At 43.8% G+C, this 18,469-nt stretch overlaps 1 protein-coding gene across 4 annotated transcripts in view; it reads left to right on the forward strand.

Moving 5' to 3' along the window:
* The first annotated feature begins 565 nt into the window (after window positions 1–565).
* The window catches only part of BMAL1 (basic helix-loop-helix ARNT like 1), a 50,988-nt gene continuing 33,084 nt past the window's right edge, over window positions 566–18,469 (forward strand). For all 4 annotated transcript variants that reach the window (XM_066552649.1, XM_066552650.1, XM_066552652.1 and 1 more), the window contains exon 1: window positions 566–664. The gene's annotated coding sequence lies outside the window, so the exon portion shown is untranslated. The remainder of the gene's footprint in view (window positions 665–18,469) is intronic.

An 18,469-nucleotide genomic window follows, 5' to 3' on the forward strand; every position in this document is an offset into this window, starting at 1 on the left:
CCGCCGAGGGAAGGAGAGGGACGAGGCGCGGGGCCGGCGGCCACGCTGGGGCAGCGCCGCCATGACCTTCACACCTCGCCGTGTGACGTCACGGCCGCGGATGACGTCACGCGACGGTGACGCAGCGGCACGGGCGAGCCCCAGCAGAGGGGCGGGCAGCGGGCGGTACCGCGGGCGGCGGCGCCGCCGGGGCAAGCAGCGCGGGCGAGGCCGAGACCTCCCCGCCGCCCCGGGCACCCCCGCCGCCACCGCCACATCCGGGTCCCGGCGTCGCCCCCCCGCCGCCCCTCAGCCCCGCCCCCGGCTGGGGGGCGGGACCAGGGCCGGGAGCCGCGCTTCCGATTGGCCGCGGTCGCGGGGCCGCCCGGGGATTTGCCGGCGCTCGGGGGGGCGGGCGTTGCCCGCTCGGCGGCCGCCCATTGGGCGAGGCGGGCGCGGAGCCGCTCTGCCGTTGGCGGGCGGGCGCGTCCGGTGCGGGGCCGGGGGAGGGTGCCATTGGCTGGAAAGTAGGTTAGTGGTGCGCCGTCGGGTGGCAAGCCAGGCGGAAAGTAGGTCAGGGACGGGGGCTGCCTGCGCCGGGCGTGCGGCGCTGCCGGGGGGCCGCGACCCCCGCCCGCCCTCCCTTCGGCCGGGCGCGGCGCGGCGAGGGGCGCGCGGAGCCGCGGTGAGCGCCAGGGGCGGCGGGCGGGGGGCGCCGGGGTCGGGGGGGGGGGGGGTCGGGGGCAGCGCGGCCCCGGCGGAGCCGCCGCCCCCCGGGGCCAGGGGGAATCCCGGGAGGGGCCGGGGGCGGTGCGAGAGGACCCGGCCCGGGAGATGGCGGCGCTAGGACCCCCCCGGCGGTGGTGCCGGGCTGTGTCTCCGGGAGCAGGGACCGCGGCGGGGGCCCCGTTACGGAGCGGCCCCGGGGCGGGCTGGCCCGGCGGTGTGGCGGCACCGGGGGGACGGGGCCGGCAGGCGGGCCCGGGCCCGCACCCGCGGAGGGCAGAGCCGGGCCGGGGTCCCGCTCGGGCAGGGGCGGTCGGGGGGCTGGGGGGGCGTGCCGGGCTGTGCCCCCTCCCTGGTGCGAGTCGCCCCCAGGCGCGGGGAGGCTCGGGCGGCCCTCACGGAGGGGACGGAGCCCCTTCCCCGGCCCTGGCCGAGCGGGGCCCCGGGGTCTCCGCCGGCCGCTCCGGGATGGGGGAGGCCCCGTGTGGAAGGCAGGAGGATGGCGGTATTTGGGAATTCCCCGCTCGTGTGGCGCCCTGGCCCGTCCCGCCCGCGGGCAGGTGCCGGCCCGGGGCCGCACGGAGCATCCCGGGCACTGCCGGGGCTGTTCCCTGGGGATCCCCCTCGGCCCCGGGCGCTCCCGCTGCCCTGGCGGACACCTGTGTGCCCCTGCCTGTGGCAAGGGAAGGAAGGTTTTCCTCCAGCAGAGAACGGAACACAGCGGGAACACCGAGGCGGCTTCCCGAGATCAGGATTTTGCGCTTGGGGAGGCAAGGGAATCACTTTGCATTTTGAATTGCTGAGGTTTCTGTTACTCCAGTGCCTCGATGATAACAGTTTTGGGAAGATTTTCGTGCTTGAAAAACAACGGTGAAGGAACAAGTGGGTGTGTTTTCTTGCCTTGGAAGCAAATATGCCTACTGGAATTTTAAAGTATTTCCTTAGTGTGTGAGGTAGAAAGGGTCAGCTGCAGAGTGTGATCTAATCTCTTCAAAATTCAGTCTTTAAGTAGATTAATTTTTTAAATTCTGGAACTTCAACATTCAAAATACTACATTTCTTTTTAAACATACTCGTATAAACCTGTCCTGCCTGTTTATATCTTCTTTTATCAAAAGGGCTTTTTAAATGTGAGTGACTGATAATACACAGGCTGCAGCTAAGTCTGTAAGGGAGAAAAGAAAGCGTGTTTGTTCCAATTAAGTATTAATTCCAGCTAACTGTGTCTGTAAACGGTCTTGCAGAAGGCTGAGGTTAAACTCTGCCCTCTCCATAATGTATGTTCTGTATCCTCCAGGAATATGCAAATGTAAATAGCTCTTTGAAGCATCAGGAACTACAGACCTCTCTCCAGTTACTCTAAACCACAGCTGCTTATTAAGGAGAAAGGCTTTACTCCTCCTGACTTCTGTGGGTTTGTGCTTCTCATGACCATTCCTGGGTTTTTATCCCTGCTTGTAGAAATTTAGCGTGTAAAATAATCTACAGCCACAGCATTTCATTGGGGTTTTATGCTGTTTTATCCCATATTCTCTTCCACACGTGCATTTCCATTGTCTCTTTGGATGCCAGCTGTGGTGTGTGGGGCTGTGAAGGATCAAGCTCCGTGAAAGTTCCTTGGGAGAGCAGACAAGCGAGAAGCACCACAGAGAACACGAAGAAAGCTGCTTGGTTTGGTGTCAGGAAGCTGAGGTGGCTGGAGCTGGGATTCCACAAAGCCACAGCTGGAATTAGGGGCTGGTGCCACGTCCCTGTCACCACGTGCTCCTGAGAGACCTGCTGTGTTTGGGGACCCTTGCTAGGGATGTATTAGGAAGGTGATGTTTGTAGGGGGGCTTTAAAGGAGACTTGTTTTTCCCCTTCATATACCTGCTCTCAAGGATTGTTTTGGGCAACCAGGAGTGAGAACAGAGAGCATTTCTTGGGTTTATTTGGTGGAGCTTAGAGTTGCACAGAGTCCTTTGAAGCTGTGCAGAACTGATGGCAAATCTGAGACTGTGAGAGCTGCAGGTGAGGAAGGCAGGCTTTCCAAGGGAATTGATATCCAGGATGCTGGAAATCCCAGGAGACATGTAGGTTATTTAGTTTACATGAGTACAGAAGTGCTCTTTCCATGCTCAAATGTAACATTTTAAGCTGTTTTCAGCATGGGGCCCATTGCCTGAGTTGTTATACTTTGACAGGAGCTACAGGAAAACCTCAAGGAATACATTATTGTTAAATGAAACAAAGTAAATTTGGTGTGCATCCTGTAGTGACTTTCAGTTCTGTAACCTGCATGCTTTTCATTCTTAACCTTTACGCTCAGTTGTATCCATAGTTCTGTTTCTAAAAAAGGGAAGAAAAGCAGTGAAAGGCAGCTGCTTGTATCCCCAAGTGTAAGGAAGTTCTCTGAAGTTAGTTGTCTTCAATAAAAGCTGTATAAAGGCATATCATGTGCAAATGACTGCAAAGAGAAGCCCAAAATAACTACATATTTTTAATCTTGTGTAGCTTTTTGGTTCTCACTAAGTTTACAGAATGCAATATTTAAGCTTTCTCTATTTACTTTGATACAGTAAACATGTTTTGAAACTTTAACTTTTGGCTGTCATCATATTTTGAGAGCTTCAGCCTGAAATAATTGATTTTGATAAATGCAGTTGCTGACTGGATGATGCTGACTGGAACTCAGTTACCAACTTTTGAAATTTGGTTATTGAACATTCTGCTTATGAACCCACAGAAATTACAATCTGTGTTTTGGAGGTGCTTGAAGATGCAAATGAGGTGGTTGATGGCATCTTCAAACCTGGTGAAAAAGCTTTCAGTGTCTCTAAGAGTTGCTGTAGGTAGGTTTAGGGCCGTAGATTGATGATGGATGAAGCAAAGCAAAGGAGTGCTCTGCCTGTGGGGTGTGTGTATGTCTATATGGGTGTGGTGGTCTTGCACTGCAGTAGGAAATGTGTTCCAGCTTTAGTCACATCAAATCCAGACTGGTGTTACATAGTTGAAACTCAAGACATTGAAGCATAAAAATTATGCACTTGAAAAATCAGAAGGCTTTTCTCTCTAAGAGTTGGTTTATTGGGTTAATTAGAAAGCCTATTTAAAGTTTTGAGGGGTTTTTTTTTTGTGTGAGGAAGAAATCTCAGTTGTGATTATCCAATTAGTTTTATTTGTATTTAATGACTCTGAACCTTGTCAGATAACCTGTGATGTCTGTTAAATTGAGCTGCACACTGAAGGGGGGGGTATCAGGGTAACTCACTGCCATTAACTGCATATGGCACCTGCCTTTTTTACCTCAGTTTGTTGGAAATATGCAGTAAGGCTACTTATCCAAGGCCCAGACTCCATCTCCTTGGAAACCTGATCTTTCACCAGATGTTGAGAAATGTAATTTCTTTTTTAATCCATTCTGCAGAAGAATACAGATCAAAACAGTATCTTCAGGCTTTGTTAGTCTGGAATATTAATTACCTAAAAAAATAGTCTGACATTTCAGTCTCTGCCCCAAAGAAGATTGATAGTTTCTGTTGTGTTTGGTATTATTTCAAATTTATTTTAGCTGATGCTCAAGTTCCTGGTTTATAGTTTAATTTGATTCAAGAGCTGCCTGATAGCAGGTTCTTCATGAGTAAAGTACAGGATTGTTTGAGGACCCATGCCTGCAAGGATTTGTCTTTCTCCCCTCTCTGTTCAGGTCACACTTTCTCTTTTGCACTTGCAAAAAGATATTTCTTAGGCAGCACATTGAGAATTTGTAACCTTTTCAGCCTGCTGCCATTTGAGAAGCTGTTATTCAATGTCTGCTGTGTCAGATGCACTTGTGGGTCAGCTGCTGATGTCAGAGCAGCTCGTGGCCCTGTGCTGGAGCTGTGCTGGAGTTTACTAGGTTGGCCTTGTGCAGGAATGGTGCCAGTAGGCTGCTCAGAGAGCAGGAGATCTCCTTGGGAGGGGAGAACTCACAAGCCAGTCTCTTGGGGCCCAAGGCGCTGACGTTCTCTGCTGCCTTTCAAGGGGCCCATTCATGAGTCCAAGCAGCTGAGGCAGATGGTTGTAGTGTTTGGGGTGGGTTTGGCTGGGATTTCCTTGCAGATGCTGGTGGGCTCTGTTTTCCACAGGTACAAGCTCAGTGCAGCAGGCACATTGCTAAATCCTGAGCAGTTGTTCCCTGTGTGGCTGGGATGGAAATCCATCTTCCCATGGGTAGTTGCTGTAGCACTGGGAGGGATGTTGGGTGATTCCCAGGCAGCATCTTTTGGCACCATGTCTCTGAAATCACTTTCCTAGGGAGGTACTTTATAGCAATTCTGAAGTGCTCATTCAGTTGAAGCCTTTTGCCTTAATTCCTTTCTGTGTCAGCTAAAAAATAAGTGAATGGAATCCCTGTATTTTAAAGATTGGATGTGTTCTTGATACAGGGCTACTCAGAAAACTCTAAAATTTTTATTACCCATTTGGGATTGATGCAGGATTTCAAGGGTGAATGAAATAAGACTACCAGAGAACTCAGAAATCACTATTATTCTTGATCTCAAGTTCTTTTTAGCTTGGAAACTTCCTTAAAGTGCCTTTACCTTTTATAATTTGCCTGACCAAAATGGACAAAATCAAAAAGACTGGTAGAAATTTTTAAATAATACTGTACTGCAGAATATTGATCAGGTGAGGTGAGAAGGAAAAGTTACTTCCTAGAAAAAACAGGAAAAAATAAAGCTAATAAACTTTTATTTTAACTTTTTTCCTTTTTTTTTTCTTTTGTAAGAATGTTTTTTCTGTCTTCAAAGCTGTTATTTTATAGTTTCCTTGAACTGGTTTGGTTAGTTTTTTTTTCCTTAACTTGTTGTGAATGGATTTCTTTGTCATCTGTGGATTTTTCTTGGAGCATTACACAATTTAGGAGTTCAGTTCCAATTTGAAGCAAAATCATGTATTAAAATATCAAAACTTTCATCCTTTATGTTGTGCATACGCATTGTATCTTTGAGAGTGGCAGCAAGTTGGCTTTGGTTTGAGTGCTACTGATATTTTTATCTTTCATTCAAGGACCTCTGATAATTGTATTTTAAATCTCCTTGAGTTTTGGGCTTTCTGCTGCACTTTGGCTACTGGCTTATTAGTTTTTATATAACCTTGGAAAATAATATTTATTTTGCCCACAGACTTGAATGGCCTGGTCATTTTTCAGGGATAGAATCTGTGGTCTAGAATAGATTGCAAAAAAAAAAAAAAAATCAGGTGTTTGTTTTGGAGGTTCATATTTTTTTAACCTGGTCTTGACCAGGTTGCAGTTTCCAGTTTGAAGTTCTAGAATTGTTGACTAAGAAACAGGAGGCCCATTTATTCCTCTGTTTCCTTTCCCAATGTGTATTGTTGCCAAGGCATTTCATGTAATCTTGGCATTTGCAAATTGCTTTTTTTATTGATGAAATTAATTCCATGAGTTAAATGGAAAAAACTCAGTGTCAACACTGTGCCCTCAACGTACTTAAGAATATTTTGGTGTTATACTCAGGACATGGCCCAAATTAATAAATCCAGAAATTTACACATGTTTGTGATCTTAGAAGCCTCTGATAACTGGAATAGCTTTTTTCCTTATCAATCTGATAAAGTCCCAGAATATTAGGCAAATTTGCTGCCCTACAGTAACATTTTCCTGTGTTTTTAATCTATACCAAATTTACTATGGCTTGGAAGTTTCTATTACAAAGAGTGTTGTTTTCTTCCTGTTTTTATAGAGTTTCTTCTTTATTTTTTCCTATTTTAAAATATATTTTCACTACAATGACCAAACCAGCCTCTGAATATTGTAGTTTATTTTAGAAACCTGTCAAGTCAGGTTCAGTGACTTCTTAGAGGGGCTTGTCACATAAAACATTAGAATTCCTGGAAATATGCTGTAATTAAAGAACAATCTGTTCAAAATGTTGTCAAACGCTTTCTATGCAGTTTGGGTCCAAATTCTAGAAGGACTAGAAGTGATTTATGATTTAGAAATACAAGGCCAGCAATTAGATATTCCTATTTTAAGTAGAAAGATAAAGAGTTTGTGCTAGTTTGGGTTCGTGTTGGGATTTTCTGTTTCGCTTCTGTTAGAAAATTTAGGAGTACTCACTTTGTGAGAAATAGAAATGTATTTATGTAAATACATTTTTCTCCCTCTGAGACATGTGCAACTTGGTCAGCTTGTCTGGCCAGGAGACAGTCTGAAGAAAGATGGGTATTTCCCTGTTAGGGCATTTTAAAATCTAGTTCAGTCTGTTTAAACTATCCCAGCTGGCAATAATGAGATCTCAATTACTGTACTTGGCATTATTTGTTGAATGAGGTAATTCCTGTCCTCATTTATCTGACTTGACCATGAGACTCTTCCTTAGCAAATGCCTACTTTATTTTCTTAGCTGGAGTGGCTCTTTATTTGTCTTACTCAAACGCTTTGGTCATTATCAAGAGTAAGATGATGAGGGGAAAAAAGCCCAGCAGAGGAGAAGATTACTGCAGTCAACTATTGGAGAAACTGTTTCTACATTTCCATTCCTGGTGGGGATTATCAACTCACCATTTTAGAGCAAATTTTAATAATTGGATACAGCTGATGCGATTGTGCAGCTTTTCTGACTGTCCTTTCTCTGTGTGTTTCTCCCAAGAATTCTGCTCTGACTGATGGATTTTTGCAGGTTTTCAAGGAACACGTGGGAAACGGGCACTGTTCAGGGCAGGATCATCAGGGCTCTGCTCTGGTACCTTGACAGGACAAAATGCTGGGTTTGGTGCCCAGCAGTTTGGTTTATAATGACACATGAGTCCTTTGCATCATCTGTGGACAGCTGGATGAGTTTGGACAGCAGTTTTGATGATCATTGGAACTGGGTTGCCATGGTCAGTGCTCCAGGCCTTTCCTGGCTGACAGTTTCCATCTGTGTAACCTGTCCCTCTGCTCTGTGGTGGCATTTTATGTTGGGGCAAAGATCCAGGCCTGGGGAATCTGCTGTGTCTGAAAGCTGAGTATTTGCCCCAGAAGAGTGATTTGGGATTGCTGATGCCATACAACTTGTGGCTTCATAAACATTTCTGCTTTTGTGGGTTAGGAAACAGCTCACAAAGTGAGTATTCCTGAAGGAGAGGTGGGAGAGGCAGGAAGTGTGAAGAGTGCTGTTTTAAATGTGTTACACTGCAACCTTCATGTGGAAGAAGAGACTTTGTGACAGAGTATTTTTGGATTAAGCTGTGTTGGGTCATTTCTTTCATAAATCTACATAAAAACTTGATGAAAAAATCTGGCTTTGGCACTGAAACCCAGAAGCCAGAAAAATAAGCAACTTCTTACTTTCATCTCTGGAGCTATACAGTGGAGCTTTTCAGTATTTATTGTGCCATTAAAAAAATCTCTTTTATAACAAAGAAGAGTAACTCAGGCAGACCTCTGACTCTTTTCCCTTTCCCCTTGCTGGCCCATGTGCTCTGGGTTTCCAGATGGACAAATATAGAAGTGTTTCAGATACAGAAATCTCTCAGGAACTCATTCACCACTATCACCTGACTTTGCCAGAGCTGAACACTTACGTGTCCAAGTTGTTGTCAAACTGATAATTTATGTAAAATTGGCAGAGACCCAGCAATGTCTCCAGTTAAACTTGCCAGGAAGTGGAATATAGGAAAGAGACTGAGGAGAAGAAGAAGATTTTTTTTCCAAGACAATACATGGTTTGAACTCCATTAATTGTGCACACCTCTGCTGCCTTTGAGGAGGGCACATGTTTGTGTTAAAAAAAAAATAAATTGCTGTTTAAGAATGATTCTCAAACTTGGCGTAGATCTCATCTTGCTGCCAGTTGGTTTAAATGTTCTGTTTTCAAGAAGCAAAGCTTTCTAAAGCCTACCCAGGCTTCCATTCAGAGAAATATTGGCACCATAGTTTGTTCTTGATGTTCTTATCAAATAGCTGTTCAGGAGAATTGTTCTTGTGTTCAGTGGCATGAAAAACTTTCTAAGACTGTAATGTGCCCTTAATAAAGAGATTTACTAAAATTTTTGAACTTTATTTGGAATATAAATGGAACATAAGACAAAGTTTAACTCAGCAGATAACAGGATAATTCATGCCTTCTACTTGAAGTGATTCTAGTTTTTCTTTCCCTAGAGCATATGAACACTAATAAAGACCAAATAGTTGCACACCTTGGAAAGAAGCAGAACAAAAAAAGTCTTCCATGTAACAAAAAAGTGAGCAAAAAGTGCCCTATTGGTATCTCATTAGAGACCCAAGTAGTGTTGTAGCATATTGATGATCATTATTCCATATTTTAAGATTCTTAAAGTTCCTTTAAGTGCTCAAATTAGTGTTGCAGAGGTCTTGCTGCTTTTTAGACAAAATGAACGTGCCTTTTAGAGCAGGATTTGCTCAGGCAAGTGCTTAAGCCTCCATGGATTCATTCATGGTGTGCTGTAACACTTGTGTAATCTACTTTCTTTGGCACACATTTCGGGTGCATACTTCTTATTTTTTAAAACAAATATTTGGTCACTTGTCCAACTTGTCCTCTACTTTTAGGATATTTCTGTGGCTTGCTGTTTTCCTGTAGCCCCAAACCCACTGGAATGGTGGTGTCCCTTGACAAACCTGGAAAAGTACTGCTTTCTGTTATTTGTCAATGGAACCCATTTTTCCATTTTTCTGTTGAATTTTGTTTGGTGACTTTGGAAAGCCTGCTAACTGGTGTCTCAGCTGGCCTCTGACTTTATTTACAGATGCAGGCACTCAAGAATTCACCCTTGGAATTGGCTGTGTGTGGCTCTGTCCTTTTGTCTCAGTTCTGTGAGCTCTTTGTTTGCTGTTTCGTGCGTGTGTGTTTCGTGGTGGTGACGATGTTTTGGAGTGATGCTGTGTTGGCAACCTGGTCACAGAATAACACTGGGGCAGGTTCTCACGTTTCCTGGGGGAGTGGCTGGCAAGTGGATTTCAAAGACTTGCAGGAAGCAGAAAAAGAAACTTCCCTGCCCTTTCAACACCTGGAAGACTCTTGATGCACTAGCTTAAAGGAAAAACATTAGGGATAAGTACAGCTAACTTTGATTGCCCTTTCTAGCAGACCTCATTGCATGTGGCAGTGAAGGATTAGATTTTCACCTCCAAATACAGCCCAGCATATCCCCTGTAGCTCCTCCCTGTGACGGAATTTGGCCAAGTCTTTGTTTGGCAGCAGTGGATGAGTTTCTCTTCAATCATCCCTCACGGTGTAGTTCTGTATTTTCCACACATCCTTCCAGAAGTGGACTCATCCCAATCATTTCCACATGTGAGCTTTTCCTTGTTTTCCACCCTTCAAAGGGCTGGATACTTTGTTCCTGGTGGCTCCTTTTGCTGTGCTCTGCTTTTATCTTCATAGTTTTCACATTCCCACTGCTCAGGCTGTAGGCATCAGTCATCTCAGTGCAGTTAGATTTGACTGTTCCATGTGCCATCCCAACCCAGAGCAATGTTTCTTAATCCTAACTAGAGTAGTAACATTCATCCAGATTCTTTCTTGACTTGCTGTTGGTGGGAGATGGATTTTGCTTGGGTGTTGATTAAACAGCTTTCTACAAAAGGAGCAAATTTATCCAAAGCAGTAGCTCACAAACAAAATAAATACATTTCAGAGTGTTTCTTGAATGCTTCTATTACCCTGGAGGCTTTGTAGGGCTATTTGAGCTGTAATCTGCCTTTGAGAGTTGACCTGTGTGCTCCCACGTTGAGGTGTGTGTTTGCAAGGGAAGTTAAATGGACACTCAGTGGTGAGCTCATCATCTCTCCCCTCCACTGTACAGTGCTGGTTTCTGTTTGACTTCTGAATCACCAAGCTGTCATTACTCAGACTTGTAGCTTTTTTAAAAATTACTTCTTTACAAAATTAGGTTTCATCTATTTTGTATCTCTGAACAGTTCAGTGTGGGGTTAGGTAAGCACCAGTGCTGTATGGGAGTACCCAGCTGAATGCTGAAGCCAGGAGGTTAAAGCCCTAGCAGTTAGAAAGGATTAAAAGGTTAGATTTCCAATTTCTCAACTAATGAAATAGTGTCAATTCTGTCTACTGAATCTCCCAAAGAGGAGTGTGTGTAAAAACCTGTAAAAACTGCACTGTAAAAACCCACCTAGCCCTGTATTAAATAAACTGTTGGACTGATTCGTGGTTACTGTGTGTGAGCTGAGTAAGGATTAGTCAGGAGCGTTGATTCTGGCAATTACCACTTGGCTTGCTTGGGAAATATATGTGACCTTTCTAACTACAGCTGAGTCCTGTTCTGCATGTCACCCTTGCAAGAGGAAGTGACTGAGGGTGGAAGGACTTTATTGACTGGCAGTTCCCAGGGCAACATTAGAGAGGTGCACAAAAGAATCCGTGCCTTGGTAAACAAGGATATCAAGCTGGACTCAAAGGGAGGTTGATCTATGTAGGATGTTAATTATGTCATGGCTTTAATACTTTCTCAGACTTGATAAAGTGTGACTAGAAAACTGAAAGGAGTTCAAGGAATGAACTGTTTTGCAAACATAAATTTAGTGTCAGATCAAAGGAACACAACTAAACTCACTTAAAGGAGGAAAAAACAATTCAGTGCATTAATCCTTCAGTCAATGAGCTGATAACATTATCTGGTAGGAGAAAATGAAATGAAGTTTAATAGCAGATAGGTGACTTAGTGACATTGAGGCTAGAAAAGTTGGAAGTTAGGAGCAAGGAGAACTAAGCTTTGGAACAGAAAAGGTGGGAGGCGGGTAAGGGATTCTTACAACACATTAGGTCTTCCAGGATATCTTTGTAAAGTAAACTTTGACCTGAATTACAGCATATCAGTGTGTCCTATAAAAGAGTAGATGAGGTTGCCTCCTGTTGCAGCAGAGGAGAGCAGAACCCAGGATTATACAAGGGAACAGATGAATGAATCTGGTATCAGTGTTGAGATAATAAAACTTGCCTGCTTATCTGTACTCTGTGTTTGAGTAGGAGGAAGTGCAAGGACATACAGCTTTTACCAGGCTGAGCAGGACAGGGAGGGCCAGAGAGATCTGGAGAAGAGAGAAGGGGACTGCAGAGACTCTTGCAGCAAAACAAGTCAAAAGATTAAAAATACTGCAGGGGGTTCTTGTCTTGTTATTCTCTAAAGCATGCATAAAATGTAATACCCATTAGTTTTGTTCCGCAAAGCAAACACCACTTTTGGTCTGTAATCTTAAATGGATCAAAATATAACACTTTTTTTATTTTGGAATAAGAATGTCAATACCAGAGACAGAATATGAAAACCAGTGTTTTGCTATAAGGTGAAATTTGGAGCACTGATACTTGAGGAAGGCAAAAGTGGGACAGAAACCTGAGGAGCTCATACTCATATTTAGGAAAACAAAGATGGAGTGATTTAACATGAAGGTAATGAAAGTGCCTTTACATTTGTCAGTTAAGTTGCTCAGGGTAAATATTTTGTGTTTAGTCAGTTACTCCAGAATTTAGAGAATATAAATTTAAACTTGTACCTTTAGGGATAACAAATAAATTCAATGCATGTGGAAGAGGAGACAGAACCTTTGAAGAGAGCTGAAGGGACTTGAACAGATAAAAAAGCATTTCAGTTGAGCACCAGATAAGTGACTGAAGAAAACATACATACAAAAAGTGTATGTATTTCTCTATTAAAGTCAGGGCACAAGAGTGCATGAGATTGAAGTGAACATTTCAGAAAAGTAGGACTCTTAAAAAAAGCCAGAACTCTTTGTATCTATTGTTTAGTCCATGGTCCTTTGAAATATATGATTCTTTTCTGTTCCAAGCATTTTTGTCTGGTTGGGTTCTTCCCCATGTGTAATCAAAGGTCAAAGGTTGGGCTTGATGATCTCGGAGGTCTTTTCCAACCTTAATGATTCTATGATCAGTAACAGTTTGCTGGCTTTAGTGGCTCTTTGGCCTCTTTTTAAAAGAGAATTAAGAGTTTTACTTAATGCTAGGAAAGATGTGGCACTGTAGGAGAGGTTTGAGGTGAGTGGGGCAGTGTGTATGTGCTGAGGTGCTCGGCAAGGTGAGGCTCAGGCCTGCCTTTCTGGTGTCTGCTTTGGGTGGTTTGTGCCTGCTGACTTTTATGGGGTTCCTTGCTCAGTGCTGTTGATTTTGGCTGCTGCAGAGGACTTCAGCTGTTAAAACTGGAATTGAAATTCCATATAGGAAAGCAGACACCAAGAATATAAACCTGGCTTCCTGTGTTAGACTGGGGTTTTTTCTGATAAGCTAAGCTTTTACAAACTGCTTTGCTAAACTTGTGATGTCTACTGATTCAGTTCACATGTTCCACCTGGTGCTGAGTGGTGGTAGGGTGATAATTGCAGGTGAGTTAACTTAAAACACAGCTGACCTGGAAGGGTGTTTTGAGGATGTTGTGTATTTCACACTTTCCCTGTCAGTATGCTATGTATATCATACTTGTAAATAGAAGTTTCTCTGAAAACTTAGAAATGGAGATAATGTTCTTTTACTGATAGCAAATGAAGGCAAGAGAGACCACTGTGTGCCATGAAGAAGACCCAGGTGCTGTAGAGTTGTGTCTCCAGCAGGGCTGTGAGTTGCTCCTGGTGAAGGAGTGGGATTAGGGCCCGCAGTTATTTTCAGCTCAGGGACTTCACAGTGCTGGTAACCCTCAGCAGAATCCCTGTCCAAGAGCTGTCCTACCTCTCTGTGCAAACCATACAAACCACAGGAGCTCCTAGGCCTCCTGTGGCCTGGCTGAGAGTTTCCAGAGCCTTTCCACCTCATGTGAAGGGCTGTGTTGTTTTGAGCCTTTCAGCCAGCCTTTGTTTGATGGCGTTTGATGAGTTTGTAGATCTTGGTCCTGCCAGTTTTCTAAGCTGAAGAGGACCAGTTTATTTCATTGTTCCTTAAGCAGAACTCATTGCCTCTGTTGTTCTACTGAGTGAAAGTAGAAAGTTTTCCATTTTCTAATAGATTTAATTGCTGGGGATTTGTTGGATGATATCCAAGCCATCCTGTGTTCAGGAGCTGTGAATAATTACGAGCATTTGTAAGTGCTAACTAAGGGACTGCATTATTAATATTTGGCACAAGTATGCTACTTGCAGAAATAAAATCATCTAAACCTACTTAAGCTTTTTTGAGAAGGAATGTGAACTGTCTAGTGATCCTTCCTAGGTCCATTGGGATCAGACTGCGTAGGTCGTGGAATGTTCTCTTTTGGAATTAAAACAATGGCTTGGAGAAACTTCTGGTTGCAACTGTTTGTCAGATGTCTCTTTGCTCTGTGTTGCATCCCTTCTTGGTTAGGTGGGGAAGGAGGTTGTTGTGTGGATGGATCTTTGCATCAAGGATAAGAAATCATTTTTAAAAAAATCAAGCATGCAGCCTTCAGTTTTATGAACAGTCCATTTTTGGGGTTGGGTGGCTGTGATTTGTTGTGTTGGGTTTTTTCTGAACAGGTTGTCTTCCTCAGTTACCCGTATTTAGTCTTGGCAGGATTTTTTTATCTCTTGGGGTTTTTTGTATGTGTATGTCTATTGCACACTGTTCTTCCCAACTTGCATTTCTGTTATTTTAAATTTTTGTAATGGTTGAGATGTCTGCATAGCAATAGAGATCCCATTAAGTGAATTGCTGGTGTTCCCTGATCATTCCTTTGCCTTTCTAAAGGCTGTCATGATTTGAAAACTTGAATCTTTGTTCCAAATACAGCAGCAATTTTAAAACTTTTTCAGTTTCAGTTGTAATGTAAAAGTATGCATTCAAACTCAACTGTTGATTTAAATTAGAAATCATGGATTTAAAAGCCTGTCTGGAAAATGCAAAGTCTGAGGCTTGTATCCAGCTGGATCTCTGGCTGCTGAATGTCACAGGTTTGGAAATGTGGTGATTCTCAACATCAGTGTGAATGTACAGAGGCACAAAAAAGGAATATCTTGTATCAGCCATTTCTCTACAGAGCTGTCCTATTGCTGTAGGCCTTTCTCCAGAAAATAAAGCTTATAGTCCCACTGCAGCAGTGACTGCAGAGTGGATGGAAATACTCCTCTACTGTGTCTGTATATTAATAACTTGCCATTCACAAAAGAGCAGAGAAAATGTCACAATGCAGATGTGGATCAGTGGAAAGGTTTCAGCACACCTTGTCTTGCTCAAACCAAGGAGGGATTTGTGTGTTGAAAACAAATCCTGTGGGAGTGCTGAAAATATCTTGAAAGTGCAGGAAGGCTGTAACAGGGTTATTTTAACTGCTTACTGTAGTTGGATGGGACATTTCTTCCCTTCCCTTTCTCTGGCACATCTCCTCCCCTTGCTTTGAGCTGCTTCTGGGTACCATCTGACCTTTCAGCAAGGCACTGGAGATTCCTGAGCCCCCAGAAGACTGTGCTTTCTCTCTAGTTATTGTTCAGCATGATGAATTCAACACACAGGATGGGCAGGCTCTGAGGATTTCATTAAAGTCTCTGCTGGAGTACTGGAAGGGAAATCTGGGGGAAGAGTGACAAGAGACTAAAAAAGGGAGTAAAGCCATCCCTTTGCACTAAAGGTGTTCTATCAGCTGTTCTGTGAAACTTTGCTGTGAGGTTTACAGCAGTATCTCGTGCTTATCCTGAGCTAGAGAAATACAACATTTTCCAAGCAATATTCTGATGGCTTTTCCCTAAACTCTCACTTGATTTGCTTCAAGTCTTACTTTGAATGCTGTAATTACAAACCCTCAAAACCAAAACCACTCAAAATGGTGGCTTTAGTGAGGTTCACGCTGTAGGGTGTTTGGGGCTCACCTTAAACACGTGTCAACTGCACAGACATTCCATTTTATCCAAGGAAGAGAGAAGGAAGCATGAAAAGTAGCTAGTGCTGCAGCAGAAGCCAAGAGCATTCACTTGAGTGTTCAGTATATGGTGCAATGAGACATCTAACTTTACCTTTAATGTCCTGCTGAAGGACTTCTTTGGGATGGCATTGTGGTTTCCCTGTCCTGCCATCCCATGCCTTGTTCCATAGCAGTCCTGAGCACAGCTCTGCCTGGACAGGGAATTGTCAGCTACAGCAATTCTGCTCCCAATGTGCTGTGTCAATATTAGTGCTGGCCTGGGGGGCCTTGGGAGCTTGCCCTACTTCTCAGTGTTCTCTGTGGCTGTGCTTCCAGCTGCTTGGTGTGGCTCTCTGCAAAGGGCAGAGTGTGGGGTAATGCCCACTGGCAGCTGTCATGGCTTGGAAAGGCTGCCATTCTCAGCCTTAGCAGCAAATCCCTCCTTCAGAAACCTGGATTTCAGGTATGGCTGGTGGTGTTACCTATGGAGCATCAGATTGTGTTCTTTTCTGACCCAGAGAGGTGTTTTGAAAACTTTTATTCCATTTTCAGTCTCATGGGAAGGGTGAGACAATATACATATTATAATTCACACCATCACAATGAGAAGCCACCTACTTTCTAATTACAATACATTATAGGTGTTTCTTGGCCTATCAGCTTTTTTGCCACATCAGCTTTTTGCCAGTTTTCTTACATATCTATTTCCCACACTGGAGTGACATGTGTATCATTTTCTAATGTGTGTTTCTTTACGTGTTTTCCATAGAACAATTTAGGAAGTGCTGAGTTGTTGCAGTGTCAGGGTTTCACTGTTTGATTTGGATTTAACTGGCAAATAGTGTGCCTTCAGGAAAGGAAGCTGCTGAGCTTATTCATGTCAGTGTTTATTGTTGCTCCACCAACAGAGGGACTCCAATTGCAGGTGCATGTGTGGGGAAAAGTTTTCTTAAAACTGGAAATTCGTCAATAATTTTAGAGTTGCATATTTCTGTTTCCACACAAACTTTAGTGTATACAGTAGTTATGCCATCATTGTACGTTCTCTGGATTTATTTTTTTGTACCAGATTCTGATTTGTACACTTAATGAAAAGCTGTGATGCCCTCTTATCCAAAAAGCACTGGTAGTGCAGGAGAACAAAAATTAAGTTGAGCCTCTAAGATAGTCTGAAGGAAGAAATGTAGACATTCACATGGATGTGATGCATTTGTGTTTGACAGCTGATTTTGTGTGAAGTAAAAAAGAGCTTGTAAGAAACCAGTGGGGGAAAATGAGCCTGTGGAGGATATGTGAGCTAGAGGAAATGGTGGAGAGGCAGCCAGGGTGAGGAAACCCCAGCTTGGTTCCAGGCAGGGTGAGAGTTTCTTCCTTTTCTCAGGGCTTGCTTTAGGATGGAAGGAAAGTGACAGCCTGTTGGCTTTGTCAGGCTGGCAGAATGCTGAGAGCAAGGGTGGCTTCTTCCAGCCAGAGATGGAATCCAGCAGGACCAGAGGGAATATGCAAAAACTGGAAATGAAAGTATCAGCTATAAATAGAACCACCTGTCTTTGCTCCTTCTGGTGATATTTTTGCCCTCTTGTTCCAATGCTTTGTTCCCTGAAGATATAAAGTATTTAGCTGCAGTTTGGCAGTAGATCTCTGAATGAAAGGTCTAGCACGTGCCAAATGTGTTTGGGTTTGTTGTAGTAATAATATGACTGGAAAACAGCTCTGTGCAGTATCTTTAAAAGTATTTGGACCAGGTGGTTCAACTCAAAGAAAACTGGGATTTTTCACCTTAATATATGCACTTCAAAGGCTGAAAGAAGTGAGTAGTGGTTTAATCTATTCAGCTGAAAAACAGCTAGCTTCCCATAATGCATAAACTTTAAAAGTCAAGTGAGAAAATATTACTTGGGTAGTATTATTCATGCCATGGCTTGAATGTATTGTCTGGTTTGGATGCCTACAGTGCTGCAGTAAGAGGAGGGAAGGCAATGAGGACCTGACAAAAGCCCAGAAGGACTTGGTGGCTGGAAGCTGGAGTAACTAATGGAGTACTAGGATGGTGCTGTGCCAATGAGAAGATGGCTTGAGTTAAAGCTTGTGCTCACTTGAAATGTTACAGTCAAGAGATCCTGTTGAAGTACAAGCAGTAGTTCTGAGCTTGAGCAAGAAGCTCTGGAAGGGTTTCCATGGTGTGCCAAGTCACTGGCCACAGGGTAAAATTCTACTTTTGACACAAATGAGGAAGTGTTTCGCTAGGCTGCTGATTCATTTAAAAAACACATTTCTTTGAACTTCTGAGAATTTTGCCTTCCTGCCACTGAAAGACAACTTTTGAGATTATGAACTACAGGAAGAGTATTTGCTGGGCTGTGAGGATCCACGAGCTTCACTGAGCTGCAATAAGGAAATTAAATTTGCCCCGATCATATCACAGTCATAATAATACTTACAGTGTACAGCTGGGCTTTATTCATCATCTCTAGATTAGAAGATATGCATTTAAACAATATGAAACTTACTTGTTCTGTTTGGCTAATTAAAGTCTTTAAGACCTATGTCTAAAACATCCGTCTGCTGTAAACTGGTGCTAATATTTAGGAGCTGGAAGAAATCTTGAAACAAAAAGCTGCATCTTTTGGACTGCAAGTGCAAAAAGGAGCCATTCCCAGCTGTGAGTTACAGAGGCACTGATTGTAAATTCCCTCTGTTTGTATAACATGGGGAGTGAGTTAAGTAGCTTGCCTACTTGTTGTCTCGTATGCTGCTCCTGCTCCAGAAATGTCAGTCCAGGTTGGGTACAGTCCTCTTACAGAGAAATTTCTAATCTTCTAAAAGTTTTGGCTTTGAAGTCAACTCTGCAGTGAATCTTCTGTTGTTGACAGATCAGAAGTAATGTGTACAACTTGGGAGACTTCACAGAACCACTGCCTCCTCAGCTGAGAAGGTTTTTGTTGTTTTGTGGGTTTGGGTG

This window comes from Molothrus aeneus, chromosome 6 (genome assembly GCF_037042795.1).
Source record: "Molothrus aeneus isolate 106 chromosome 6, BPBGC_Maene_1.0, whole genome shotgun sequence".
NCBI classification, from domain to species: domain Eukaryota; kingdom Metazoa; phylum Chordata; class Aves; order Passeriformes; family Icteridae; genus Molothrus; species Molothrus aeneus.